The following is a 15,660-nucleotide window of genomic DNA, read 5'->3' as shown; positions in this document are numbered from 1 at the left end:
TAGGATCTAACATATTGCGTCTGTGAAGGTAAGCAGTGTCTCTCCATTATGCCATTGACTCCTCAAAGTGAGACAAAAAGTAAAATACAAACAAAACTACTTGGGATCAGAATAGTTTGTGCAACCAGGTGTGATAACACACACACACACACACACACACACACACACACACACACACACACACACACACACACACACACACACACACACACACACACACACACAAAACCTTACTGCCACAATGTCAAAAATCTAAAAGAGCCTGTAGTTGAGATGTTTGGACAGGCGCAACTGGCAACTGGAAAAGTTGTGGGACATTGGGTTTGGGATGGGTGGGTGGGGGTGTTGAGACAGGTTTTGGGGGAGTAGGATGTGGGAGGGGATGGAGGCAGGTTTGTGCACATCTTTCTCCTGTAAGGAGCAGCCATCACTCACTATGTAGGCTATCTTTCTCCTATAGAGAAGAGCACCTAGCAGGAATGCTGTGATGGTTTAGAGAATCTCAACTAAAAGCCTACCACAGGCACAAAGCCAATCGATGAAGTTGAATTGTGAATGTCTGTCAAGCTTCCTGCCTACCTTTGTGCCTGTATGACTGTCTGAAGAGTTGGGGTCATTTCACACATAATTCAGTCAATGAAGGTCAATTAAAATTCAATAATTTAAGAATTCCACTAATGATGACTGATGGCATACTGTAGACCTACTGTAGCTAAGGCACAGCTAAATCCAAGTAGAACTTACAGTAACTATGGATTTTATTGGCCCATCCACCACTTTGGAGGACAAAGGTAACTTTTGTATGACATTTTTGACCGCTATTTTGTGTCATATACTATACATTATTCATACATTTCACATACATGGTACTTCTAATAACAGTATTACCAGGGCTGTAACCAGGGTTTGAGTTTTAGTGAGAACAGTTTGGGAGTGACGGGGGTATTTAAGTTTATTTCCTGAATTGACTGCCTTCATTTCAAATTGAACCCAGCCCTTCTGGACATGTGCCCTGCTGTCACGGTTGTCGTAGGAAGGAGCGGACCAAAGTGCAGCGTGATTATCGTTCCACATTTTTATTGAACTGTGAAACTATGCAATACATATACAATAAACTAAACGAACAAAAACAACAAACCATGACGCCGAGTAGAAACATACACTAACTCAAAGACAATCTCCCACAAACCCAGGTGGAAAAAACACCTACTTAAGTATGATCTCCAATTAGAGACAACGATGACCAGCTGCCTCTAATTGGAGATCATCCCAAACAAAACCCAACATAGAAATACAAAACTAGAACATGACAACATAGAAAAACTAAACTAGAACACTCCCCTGTCACGCCCTGACCTACTCTACCATAGAAAATAACAGCTTTCTATGGTCAGGACGTGACACCTGCGTGCACGGCCGGTAATTTGGATGTGATTACCACAAGTTTAGATAGCTGGATAGACTAACTTGCCTAATTTACCAATCTAAATATTTTTTGCGGGTATGGGCTAATTGAGTGACTGTCAGTCAGACACCTATAACAAGAGGAAAACTGCTGATGTTCATGTTCAACCTACCGAAACAGAGAGGTAGTTATCTGGATAAAGGAAAAAAGGCAATAAAAAGCCATTCTTACTACTCTACTGGAATACCAGTTTGGTTTAAGTATACCTGTTGTATGACTGACACTTTAATAACATTTTACTGCCGTGGGCTAAATGGGTCACACAAAGTGTTTCTTGGTAGTCTTAAAACAAATCCACTTTGAAACAAAGGTATACACCTCACACACGTCTTGTACCATGTCAGATATAGAGTTGGTATGTATTAAATTTTGAGTTTGCATACCAATATTACACTTTATATACATCACAGAAGACCAAAATATAACAAAACTGTTTGACATAGAAACACCAGATTGTTGGCAGATTTCTTTGGAAATAATGTTTAATTATGAAATTATGAAAAATATGAATAACATTCCACCCATGAGACCACTAGGTCATTTGACTGCAGGAAAGGGTGAGAGGTTTAATGCTTTAATATTTAATACTTTCCCCCCAAACTCGTATACATTATATAAACAAGCACATTTAATTTTGTCTGGCTTACCGTTGTAAATAAAGCAAAATATTTGTTACTCAGAATTTGGAAAACAAGTAGTCTGGAGTAGGCAGAGCTTTAAGTAAACAAGTAAACTGTGATTTTCCTAGTGTAACATGTTTCATCCTGTCTTTACGTGGGACCCACTACCATTCCTCCCCACGGTACGTTGACAGGGTGGGCTACAGGGCACGTCTAAATCATTAGCCCCTTCAAAACAATTGAGTTTCACTTACTTAGCCCCACAGTTTAACTCAGGAGCATTCTTCTCTAAACTGATAGCATATACTCAGATTAGTAAATGACATGCTTGCCCAGGTTGGGACACTGATGGGCAGAGAGGAAATATATTGACCATGTTCTGTACATAGTGTCTCGCCATCTTGATTAATGTGACTTTTGAAGGCAACAAACAAAAGCCCTGGATCATGGGCAAAATATGAATTTGACGGAGGTTAGCCTGGTGTAAGGGATCCCTTTAGTCATTTATAAAGGAGGGCAGTGTTTTATTGAGTACATTTAGGGCTGAGCCAATTAGTCGACTGGTCGATTGTTTGTTCGTTAGGCTGTTGGTCGACCAGGTGTTTTAGTCAAGCAGTAACAAATATATATAGTGTAAATTTGCGCCCATCTCAGTGAACTAATCCATTGCCGAGGCCTAGACTAAAAGCCAATTAATGCTTGATCAGAAAATGTGGTCGGATGCTCCATATGGAGGGTATGACGCAATTGCGGCGCCGCCAGAGGCATGCAGAGGCCAAATCGAGCTCTGTACCGTATCCATGCCACTTCCAAATTTTATAACAATGCGCAGGGTTCCTTATAGCTCCACATTGATATGATTGGTTGACGGAAGATGGGGGCGGTATATCCTGTATAAACACAAACTCACTTCCTTGACAAAATCTCTGCACTGCTCCGTGAAGAGCAGGTATGATTGCCCTGGCCGACTGCAAGGTTTATACAAATCTCTGCTGTTGAAAACTAAATGTTAGTCTAAAAGAAATGTGAGATAATGTCTAGATGTTTTTTATAGTGGAGATCAAGTTGTCTGGCTGGGCTGATGAGAGTGGATTGCGCAGTCAGATGGAACAGAGTAAATAGGCATTTTAACTTAATAGATTTAGCCAGTGGTAACTTGTGGAATAGACACCGTCTGGAATGCAGTTTTAACCAATCAGCATTCAGGATTAGACCCACCCGTTGTATAAACAGAGCAATAAGGCCCGAGAAGGTGTGGTATATGGCCAATATACCACGGCTAAGGGCTGTTCTTCGGTACGACAGAACGTGGAGTGCCTGGACACAGCCCTTAGCTGTGGTATATTGGCCATATATCACAAACCCTGAGGTGCCTTATTGCTATTATAAACTGGTTACCAATGTAATTAGAGCAGCAAAATGTTTTGTCATAAGCATGGCATACGGTCTGATATACCACGGCTGTCAGCCAATCAGCACTCAGGACTTGAACCACCCAGTTTATAATTTCTAATATACAATGTTTGTTACTTTGGTTATAGTAATTTCTGTTAATGCATTCAATATTATTCTTCCAGTGTTCCTGTTCTCATTGTTGGAGTGGACATATCGTTTGCAGAGTGCATACTTCAGGCCAGACTCATTAGTTGATACAATGTTTGAAGTTTGTTGCAGACAGGCCATGTGTTGCCAATGTGAGTTATAGGATATTTATTTTTATCAAGATATTTTCTACCTGCAGTCTGCAATGTTTTTATGTGTTGGCTTTATGTAGGCTATTTTTACATAGTTGGCAACGCAATATAAAATAATTTTTAGGTTTGTATCATTTTCATTTAGATATGGGTTTATTCTAGTTTTATTTTTCTATGTTGTTTGGTTCTAGTTTCTATTTTTCTATATTGGGGTTTTGGATGATCTCCAATTAGAGGCAGCTGGTCATCGTTGTCTCTAATTGGGGATCATATTTAAGTTGTTGTTTATCCAGCCTTTGTTTGTGGGAGATTATTTTGAGTTAGTGCATGTTGCACCGCTGTCGTCACGGTTTGTTGTATGTCTTGCATAGTGTAACATTATAATAAAATATGTGGAACGATATTCACGCTGAGCCTTGGTCCGTTCCTACACACAATCGTGACACACTGTCCAATTTACAGTAGCTACTACAGGGAAATAATACCATGCTATTGTTTGAGGAGAGTGCACAATTTTGAACATGAAAAGTTATTAATAAACAAATTAGGCACATTTGGGCAGTCTTGATACAACATTTTGAACATAAATGCAATTGTTCATTGGATCAGTCTAAATCTTAAGAGGTTAAACAGCATGATCATTGCACAGGTGCCTTTTGTACTGGGACAATAAAAGGCCACAAATTTGCAGTTTTGTCACACATCACAATGCCACAGATGTCTCAACTTTTGAGGGAGTGTGCAATTGGCATGCTGACTGCAGGAATATCCACCAGAGCTGTTGCCAGAGAATTTTATCTTAATTTCTCTACCACAAGCAGCGTCCAATGGCATTTTAGAGAATTTGGCAGTACTGTACGTCCAAACTGCCTCACAACCACAGACCATGCGGTAACCAAACCAGCCCAGGACCTCGACATCCGGCTACTTTACCTGCGAAATTGTCTGAGACCAGCCACCCGGACAGCAGCTGAAACTGTGCGTTTGTATAACTGAAGAATTTCTGCACAAAGTGTCAGAAACTGTCTCAGGGAAGCTCATCTACGTGCTCGTCGGGGGCATCAATAAAAATGTGTACTGTTGGGGGTACTCGCGGAGTTGGGAAACACTAGCCTAGATAGGGCTCCCGCGTGGCGCAGTGGTCTAAGTCACTGCATCTAAGTGCAAGAGGTGTCACTACAGTCCCTGGTTCGCATCCAGGCTGAGTCACATCCGGCTATGATTGGGAGTCCCCTAGGGCAGTGCACAATTGGCCCAGCGTCATCCGGGTTTGGCCGGGGTAGGCCATCATTGTAAATAAGAATTTGTTTCTTAACCGACTTGCCTAGTTAAATAAAGGTTAAACAATTTATAAAAGATAGATAATTTCGAAAACGGGATTGTCTTTTTTAAAACCTTTTTAACATTAAAAAATGAAAATCGACAACTGTCTCGGTCTTCATCTGATTCTTTTTTGTAAGCATCCTAGAGTCTGAGACCTTGTAGAAATCTGTGGTAGAGAATAATATACAGTTGCAGTGATCTGTGAGCTGCTCTGACAGCTGGTGCTTAAAGCTAGTGAGGGAGATATGAGTCTCCAGCTTCAGTGATTTTTGCAGTTCGTTCCAGTCATTGGCAGCAAAGAACTGGAAGGAAAGGCGGCCAAAGGAGGAATTGGTTTTGGGGGTGACCAGTGAGATATACCGGCTGGAGCGCATGCTACGAGTGGCTGCTGCTATGGTGACCAGTGAGCTGAGATAAGGCGGGGCTTTACCTAGCAGAGACTTGTAGATGACCTGGAGCCAGTGGGTTTGGCGACGAGAGTGAAGCGAGGGCCAGCCAACGAGAGCGCACAGGTCGCAGTGGTGGGTAGTATATGGGGCTTTGGTGACAAAACGGATGGCACTGTGATAGACTGTATCCAATTTGTTGAGTAGAGTGTTGGAGGCTATTTTGTTAATGACATCGCAGAAGTCGAGGAATGGTTGGATGGTCAGTTTTACGAGGGTATGTTTAGCAGCATGAGTGAAGGATGCTTTGCTGCGAAATAGGAAGCCAATTCTAGATTTAATTTTGGATTGGAGATGCTTAATGTGAGTCTGGAAGGAGAGTTTACAGTCTAACCAGACACCTAGGTATTTGTAGTTGTCCACATATTCTAAATCAGAGCCGTCCAGAGTAGTGATGCTGGACGGGCGGGCAGGTGCGGGCAGTGATCGGTTGAAGAGCATGCATTTAGTTTTACTTGCATTTAAGAGCAGTTGGAGGCCACGAAAGGAGAGTTGTATGGCATTGAAGCTCGTCTGGAGGTTAGTTAACACAGTGTCCAACAAAGGGCCAGAAGTATACAGAATGGTGTCGTCTCCGTAGAGGTGGATCAGAGAATCACCAGCAGCAAGAGCGACATCATTGATGTATACAGAGAAAAGAGTCGGCCCAAGTATTGAACCCTGTGGCACCCCCATAGAGACTGCCAGAGGTCCGGACAACAGGCCCTCCAATTTGATACACTGATTCGAAGTGGTCGGTAATCTGTTTGTGAACTTGGCTTTCAAAGATCAATGGAAACAGGATGTACCTAAGCTCAATTTCAAGTCTCATAGCAAAGGGTCTGAATACTTATGTAAATAAGCAATTTCAGTTTTTTATTTTTAATACATTTGCAAAAACTTCTAAAACACAATTTTTGCTTTGTCATTATTGGGTATTGTGTGTAGATTGATGAGGGAAAATAATAATTTAATCAATTTTAGAATAAGGCTGTAACGTAACAAAATGTGGAAAAAGTGAAGGGGTCTGAATACTTTCCAATTTAGCATAAACACTATTACCCACAGTTATCATCATCATGATTTCTATAGTTTAGGCATATACAGTAGCTAGGCCTACCTAGCTAGTTGTGTTATCCCACTAGCAATAATTAGTGTTTGCTAACACTAACATAAGTTAAGTTACATTGAAAAGGAATTAACGTTACTCGGTGCGTTGAAAAAAGTACATAGCTAACCGAAGTTAACATGCTAGGTGTGTCTCACGTAATACCCTTGGGGTATTGATACCCTGAGAACAAAGTTCAGGGAAAATAAGGCCATTGAGCCCGGCTAACGTTAGCTAGCTAGTTAACTAGCGAGTACCGACAAAAACATAATTGGCAGCTTTAGGTAGCTAGATAGGCAAGGTTAGAAAACTAGCTAACGTTAGCTACCTAGCGTGCTAGCTAATCCCCAAAAAACTCACAGGTTGTATTGAAAGTATATTCTGTAGATCAGGGGTCTCCAATCTCGAGCTACACATTTTTTTCTAGCTTTTAAATATGCACATTCTTCTCTTTTCCTCCCCCCTGCAACTCTTCCCCAGGTCTTTAGTGTAGAAGAGAAAGTACTGCACTGTTTTGTGTCAATGTACCTGGTAAAATACTGGTTAATAAACAACTCTATGTGGGCCCCATAAAATATGTGATCCCCCCCCCCCCAAATGACGTTTTATATTTTCCCAAATTATGTTCTCTGTTTTTCACTCTCAAAATTACAGTTGTTAATAGAGAAACAAGGAAATTGGATGTTCTGTTCTGAGTCAATGTCAATGGTTAAATCATATCAGAAGAAGAACAAATTGTCTGGAAGAAAACAAACAAATGTAGATTTATTTTAATGTAATTCCCCTTTAATTGCCCGTCTGGACCTTTAATTGTTCCTCTAGCCAGTGAGGAATCTAATGTCTAGCGATGGTTCTGTACTGCTGCTGCTCATTTCATGCCAAAGTTTACAAATAACAATACAAATAATATACTTATTCATGATATACTTCTGCCAAGTAAGCCTACTTTGCAGTTAGGCTGGACAATAGAACGAGTCAAAATTCACCCAAGGCTGAAAAATGGCAAAAAACGTTGGCTAAGCTGGAACACTAGCAAATTAATGGAATCGAACGTTCGCAGAGCCTGTTTTGACTGGAGTGACACTTAGAATTCCATTTAGCCTAAATGGCACCAAAAAAATGTATCCCTTTAATTTTACCACAACAGTCTTTTCTTAGGAGGAAACGTAAAAATAACTTGTGTAGAAAGTAAACATCCGCTCCTCGATGGTGCCAAGTGTGCTTATGTCTGCATAACGAGGAAGTAGGGAAAAATGACAACTTTTGACTATTTCTGGTCAAGCAATCGATGACAGCAGAGTACGCTGCCCAACCTTATGTAATTAGAAAGAGGAGATTATGCTGATTGAAATGGTGTCCAACTTGAAAAAATCTAAAATACACATTGCAAGATATTAGGCTAAGTATACCAGCATGCCACTCCATAGGAAAACAATGGGGGGAGCTCAATGTTCCAAGGGCAAAAGGTATTTCTGGGCTAGTGTTTGATGACAACGGAGTACGCTGCCCAGCCTTCCATAATTCGAAAGAGGAGATTCTCACGTTAAAATGGTGTCCAATTCGAAAAATCTAAATATACACATTGCGAGATATTTGGCAAAATAGACAGACATACCTGTATTTCCCAGACTGGATTTACCACCAGTTACATGTTGTTATTACAGTGTAACTATGAATATTACAATAATTACAACACTTTTTATAGTGTAATTACATATGTCCCACTCAAGGTTTCATTAAAAAATGCACACCCCTCCCCAAAGTATTTTTTTCTTCACATGACCCTTCCCTTGTACTGTAAAATGAATTGAATACCCTTCCTACTCATAGAATTAACTGAAAATAATGTTTACGATCACAAATAACAATAACTGTAGTAGCAACCTTGTGTTTATAAATGTGGATATCGACTTTGCCACTTCAGCATGCTTTTGTGGCACAGTCGATGCCACACAGGGCTATGGTTAAGAAGGTTGAGGGTTCACTGACCACCGCAGACGAGCTCACTCTCCTTGTTTGTTTCATTACACTTCGATCAGAGCCAGCTGCAGACAACTGTAGACAACTGCAGACAACGGTAGACAAGTTAATTAAGGCAACTCAAGGACTATTTGCGGAAAGCTGTTTTTTTTTTAATACATTTTAATTAGGTTAGGTTACATGGCTAAATTGATATGACACTTTTTTTCTCTCCAAATAATCCAAACAGTTTCTTGCTATCAATTTGGTGTTGGATTTTCCTCCTATTGATTATGTTTTCAATAATTGCTACTGAAAGAAAAATATGGAAACACTTGCCAAGGATATGGACTGAATAAAAGGTGCCAACCCACTCCAGTATGTAAGTGTACCTTGCATCTACCCTAAGGTCTAGACTTAAATGGCACAGGTGGTAGTGCGCTTGTGCCCGTAACGCCGATAAATCCCACTCCTGGTGATCCCCTCAATCACTACATTGGTAGTGGCAGTGGGTTTACCGATGTGGTCCCGCTGTTCAAATTAGGATTTGTGTATGGGGTGCAAGAGGGAGAATAAATTATCTAGGCTAATTGTATAGACTAATTCCCCTCCCTCTTGCATCCAAGTCCCAAGTACAAATTTTCTAGCATCCCTGTTTATGAGAGTAGCCTAGTGTGTTCACTGTCAAGTCTCAAGTGGTCTGAACCTTTAACAAGTGCTCTCGCCATGTTAATGCAGAGTTGCTAGTTCAACCCTTAGTGTCACGGTAGTCGTAGAGATTAGACCAAGGCGCAGCGGGTTGCGTGCTCATCATATTTTATTTAAACGTGAACACGAAAAAACAAGAAAAGTTGTAAACTTGTTTAGTGTGATATAGCATTGTATCTGATCAAAAACCCTTTTTTTCAAAAGTTAACTAAGGGTTCGTAGCAGGCTGATTGGTTATTTGAACCAGTAAAGGGTGGTTAGCTATTCTTGGGTGGCAGAATGACTTTTGCTTCCCTCCGGGCTTGAGGGCACACAGTTTCCTGTAAGCTTTAAGAGATGGCAAATAGGAGTGGCAATATACGTAGTCCGCTATCATCCTCAGTAATTTTACATCCAAGTTGTCAGTCCCAGGTGGTTTGTCATAGGCAACAATAATTTTTTCACCTCTTCCACACTCACTTTACGGAATTGAAAATTACAATGCTCGTCTTTCATAATTTGGTCAGTTATTCATGTGTGTGGGGGTTCAGAGTTTGTTGTTGACATGGTATGCCTACATTTTCTAATCTTGCCAATTAAAAAAAATGTCACAGGATCCAACGAAAGTGGCACCCCTCCTCGGTCGGGCGGCGCTCGGCGGTCGTCGTCGCCGGCCTATTAGCTGCCACCGATCGTTGTTTCTGTGTCGTTTAGTTTTGTCTGTCTGTTCCGCACCTGTTTTGTGTATGTCATTAGTGGGGACTTATTTAATGTGTGTTTTCAGTTGGGATTTTGTGCGGGATTGTTTATTGTCCACGTTGTGAGATCGACAGTTTGTTTTTTGTAGTAAGATTTACCGGGCTGCGCTCCTTACCTTGGGAATTATATTTTGTGCTGTACGGGCGCAGTTCACTAATTACTGATACTTTGTATAGCGCCCTGTGCTTTTCGGCGTGTGTGTGAGTAGAATTATTAAAAGACACTCATCTCCAGCACCTCTGTCTCCTGCACTTGATTTCACCTATCAGCCAGTCCAAGTCCGACGTGACAGAATCCCGCACCAGAAACTGATGGAGTCAGCAGGAGCAGAAGCGCCATCCATGGCTGAGCAGGTCTCCCAGGTCTCCTCCACCGCCTAGGCTCGGCCATGGACCAGGTGTTGGCCGGTTGGAGAGATGGGAGAGAAGTGCCTCCCCAGCAGGACCAGCTCCGGTCCCTCACCCTGCGCCCCTACCCACATCCACTGAAGCGGGTGCCTGTGGGATCCGGATTTCACCTCCCAGGGAGTTCGATGGGACGGCCGCTGGGTGCAAGGGGTTCCTCCTCCAACTGGAACTGTACCTGGCGACTGTCCGCCCCCCTCCCTCCGATGAAGAGAGGGTGAGCGTCCTCGTCTCGTGTCTCACGGGTCGAGCCCTGGAATGGGCCAATGCGGTCTGGGATGGTCCAGACTCGGCCCGGGGTGACTACCCTGAGTTCACCCGCCGCTTCCGGGCGGTTTTCGATCATCCCCCGGAGAGCAGGGCGGCGGGTGAGCTACTATTCCATTTGAGGCAGGAGACGAGGACCGCTCAGGACTTTGCGTTGGAATTCCGGACTCTCGCCGCTGGATCGGCGTGGAACGAGCGGGCCCTGATAGACCACTATAGGTGCAGCCTCCGCGAGGACGTCCGCCGGGAGCTGGCATGTAGGGACAACACCTCCACTCTGGACCAACTGGTGGATTTGTCCATTAGATTGGACAACCTGCTGGCTGCCCGGGGATGTTCCAGTCGGGGCCTGTTCGTTCCGCCTACCAGTCCTCCCGCTCCACAGCCCATGGAGATAGGGGGGGCTGCACCGAGGAGGACCGGAGGGGGGGGTCCCTCCGGCACCCGAGGTGGACGCAGAGGACACACTGTGGACCGGTGCTGGAGAGGTCCCTCCGGGAGTTCGGATGGCAGGCAGAGCACTGCTTCGGCCCCCCAGGTGAGTCCGCACCAGCCACACCCAGAGCCCCCTGTCGACCACTTGTACACCTCCGTTTGTTTTCCTAATTTTTCCCCTCACTTCCAGTATAAGGCGCTAGTCGATTCAGGTGCAGCTGGGAGTTTTATGGACCGTGGGTTAGCGAAGAGGTTAGGGATTCCCCTGGTTCAGCTGGACCACCCCTTCCCCGTGCACGCCCTAGATAGTCGACCGCTAGGGTCAGGCCAAGTAGGGGAGGTCACAGTGCCACTGGTTATGCAGACGTGGGGGGGTCATGTGGAGCGTCTCAGCCTGTTCATCATTGACTCCCCAGCGTTTCCGGTGGTACTGGGAATCCCCTGGCTAGCCACTCACAACCCCCAGATTTCGTGGAGACAGAGGGCTCTAACGGGGTGGTCGAGGGAGTGCTCAGGTAGGTGCATAGGAGTTTCCATCGGTGCGACTACGGTGGAGAGTCCAGACCAAGTCTCTACTGTGCACATTCCCTCAGAGTATGCCGATTTGGCTATCGCCTTCAGTAAGACGAAGGCGACTCAATTACCCCCCCATCGACAGGGAGATTGTGCGATAAACCTCCAGGCTGACGCGGTTCTTCCTAGGAGTCACGTGTATCCTCTGTCTCAGGAGGAGACAGTGGCTATGGATACATACGTCACTGAGTCCTTGAGACAGGGATACATTCGGCCCTCTAAATCCCCCGTCTCCTTGAGCTTCTTTTTCGTGAAGAAGAAGGAGGGAGGTCTGCGCCCGTGCATTGACTATAGAGGTCTAAATGCTATCACAGTGGGTTTCAGTTACCCGCTACCTCTCATTGCTACGGCAGTGGAGTCATTTCACGGGGCGCGCTTCTTCACGAAATTGGATCTCAGGAGTGCGTATAACTTGGTGCATATCCGAGATGGAGACGAGTGGAAAACCGTATTTAGTACCACATCTGGCCATTATGAGTACCTCGTCATGCCGTATGGGTTAAAGAATGCTCCCGCCGTCTTCCAATCCTTTGTGGACGAAGTCCTTAGGGACATGCTCGGGCAGGGTGTGGTGGTGTACATCGATGACATCCTGATCTGCTCCGCCACACGCGCCGAGCATGTGTCCCTGGTGCGTAAAGTGCTTGGGCGGCTGCTGGAGCATAACCTATACGTCAAGGCTGAGAAATGTGAGTTCTTCAAAAGAGCCGTCTCATTTCTAGGATATCGCATTTCCACCTCGGGGGTGGAGGTGGAGTGTGACCGCGTGACGGCTGTGCGTAATTGGCCAACCCCAGCCACTGTGAAGGAGGTGAAGCGGTTCTTGGGGTTCGCTAATTATTATCGGAGGTTTATCCGGGGTTTTGGCCAGGTAGCAGCTCCCATTACCTCACTGATGAAGGGGGGGCCGGTGCGGCTACGATGGTCAGCAGAGGCGGACAGAGCCTTCCATCGTCTGAAGGTTCTGTTTACCAATGCACCTGTCCTAGCTCATCCGGAACCCTCTTTGCCATTCATAGTGGAGGTGGACGCGTCCGAGGCTGGGGTAGGAGCTGTGCTGTCGCAGCGTTCGGGCGTTCCTCCGAAGCTCCGCCCATGCGCGTTCTTTTCTAAGAAGCTGAGCCCGGCGGAGCGCAATTATGATGTGGGGGACCGGGAGCTGTTAGCCGTGGTCAGGGCTTTGACGGTGTGGAGACATTGGCTTGAGGGGCCACGTCACCCTTTTCTCATCTGGACCGACCACCGTAACCTGGAGTATATTCGGGCAGCGAGGAGGCTTAATCCCCGTCAGGCGAGGTGGGCCATGTTTTTTACGAGGTTTAACTTCGCTCTCTCGTACATTCCAGGTTCCCGGAACCGGAAGGCTGACGCACTGTCGCGTCTCTATGACACCGAGGAGCGGACCATCGATCCTACTCCCATACTTCCCGCCTCCTGTCTGGTGGCACCGGTGGTATGGGAGGTGGATGCGGACATCGAGCGGGCGGTTCGGTCAGAACCTACTCCGCCGCAGTGTCCCGTGGGCCTGAAATACGTTCCGCTTGGTGTTCGCGATCGCCTGATCCGATGGTCCCATACTCTACCCTCCTCGGGTCATCCTGGGGTGGAACGGACAGTGCGGGGCCTGAAGGGGAGGTACTGGTGGCCCACCTTGGCTGAGGATGTCCGGCGTTATGTCTCGTCCTGTTCAGTATGCGCTCAGTGTAAGGCTCCTAGGCACCTACCTCGAGGGAAATTACAGCCCCTCCCTGTTCCACAGCGGCCCTGGACTCACCTCTCGGTGGATTTCCTTACGGATCTCCCGCCGTCTCAGGGGAACACGGCGATCCTGGTCGTTGTGGACAGGTTCTCTAAGTCCTGCCGTCTGCTCCCTTTGCCCGGTCTTCCTACGGCCCTGCAGACCGCGGAGGCCCTGTTCACTCACGTCTTCCGGCACTATGGGGTGCCCGAGGACATCGTATCTGATCGAGGTCCCCAGTTTACGTCCAGGGTATGGAAATCGTTTATGGAGAGGCTGGGGGTCTCGGTCAGCCTGACCTCGGGGTTCCACCCCGAGAGTAATGGGCAGGTAGAGCGCATCAACCAGGATGTGGGCAGGTTCCTGCGGTCGTATTGCCAGGACCGGCCAGGGGAGTGGGCGCAGTTCGTGCCATGGGCCGAGATGGCCCAGAACTCTCAGCGCCACTCCTCCACTAATCTGTCACCCTTCCAGGTGGTGCTGGGGTATCAGCCGGTCCTGGTGCCATGGCAACAGAGCCAGACGGAGGCTCCTGCGGTGGAGGCATGGGTCAAGCGCTCTCAGGAGACCTGGAACGCGGTCCAGGAATGTTTAAGGAGGGCGAGCGAACGACACAAGGAGAGCGCTGACCGCCACCGCAGTGACGCCCCCGTGTTTAACCCGGGGGATAGAGTCTGGCTCTCGACCCGGAACCTGCCTCTCCGTCTGCCCTGCCGGAAGCTGGGTCCGCGGTTTGTGGGGCCGTTTAAAGTCCTGAGGAGGATAAACGAGGTGTGTTACAGGTTACAACTTCCTTCGTATTACCGTATTAACCCCTCGTTTCATGTGTCTCTCCTCAGGCCGGTGGTAGCTGGTCCGCTGCAGGACAGTGAGGTGCTGGAGGCCCCCCCGCCCCCCCTGGACATCGGGGGGAGCCCGGCGTACACAGTCCGAGCCATCCTGGACTACCGACGTCGGGTAGGGGGCCTGCAGTACCTCGTGGACTGGGAGGGGTATGGTCCGGAGGAGAGGTGCTGGGTTCCGGCGGCGGACGTTCTGGACCCCTCTATGCTGCTGGACTTCCACCGTCGCCGACCGGATCGGCCGGCGCCTCGCCCTCCGGGCCGTCCCCGAGGCCGGCGTCGGCGCGCGGCGAGGGGTACTGTCACAGGATCCAACGAAAGTGGCGCCCCCTCCTCGGTCGGGCGGCGCTCGGCGGTCGTCGTCGCCGGCCTATTAGCTGCCACCGATCGTTGTTTCTGTGTCGTTTAGTTTTGTCTGTCTGTTCCGCACCTGTTTTGTGTATGTCATTAGTGGGGACTTATTTAATGTGTGTTTTCAGTTGGGATTTTGTGCGGGATTGTTTATTGTCCACGTTGTGAGATCGACAGTTTGTTTTTTGTAGTAAGATTTACCGGGCTGCGCTCCTTACCTTGGGAATTATATTTTGTGCTGTACGGGCGCAGTTCACTAATTACTGGTACTTTGTATAGCGCCCTGTGCTTTTCGGCGTGTGTGTGAGTAGAATTATTAAAAGACACTCATCTCCAGCACCTCTGTCTCCTGCACTTGATTTCACCTATCAGCCAGTCCAAGTCCGACGTGACAAAAAATCTTAAAGTAGATGGCAATATCAGTGGGTTTTGTGATAAATGAGACATCTGATTCAATGAATGATGGAGTTTGCCATTTTGCCCAAAATTTCATTTAAGGCAGTCCAAAACATTTTACTATCATCCTTTATATAATTTCTTTGTTTCATAGTACAGTTTCTTCTTTTTGTTTAGTTTAGTCACATGATTTCTTCATTTGCAGTACGTTTGCCATTCCTTTTGCCTCATCCTCTCAACCATACAATTTTTCAATTACTCATCAATCCACGGTATTTAACAGTTTTTCTCTTAATGGGTGCATGCTTATTTGTAATACATTTGTAGTATAAGGGCACAAGGCGAGACCCAAAGGCAGACACAGGAGGCAAATGGTTGAGCTCCAATATTTATTATAACAAAAGGGGTAGGCAAAAGGCAGGTCGGGGAGAGGCGAGAGTTCATAAACCAAGTCGGAGTCCACACAGTACCAGGCGATAGGCTGGCTCGAGGTCAGGACAGGCAGAGTGGTCAGGCAGGCGGATTCAGCATCAGGACAGGCAAGGGTCAAAACCAGAAGGGTTAGAAAAAACAGAGACCGGGAAAAAGGAGCTAGGAAAAACGGAGGTTGACTT

The sequence above is a fragment of the Salmo trutta genome, chromosome 37, assembly GCF_901001165.1.
Source record: "Salmo trutta chromosome 37, fSalTru1.1, whole genome shotgun sequence".
In the NCBI taxonomy this organism is placed as follows: domain Eukaryota; kingdom Metazoa; phylum Chordata; class Actinopteri; order Salmoniformes; family Salmonidae; genus Salmo; species Salmo trutta.
The sequence above is the reverse complement of the archived record's forward strand: the minus strand, read 5'-3'. Positions refer to the sequence as shown.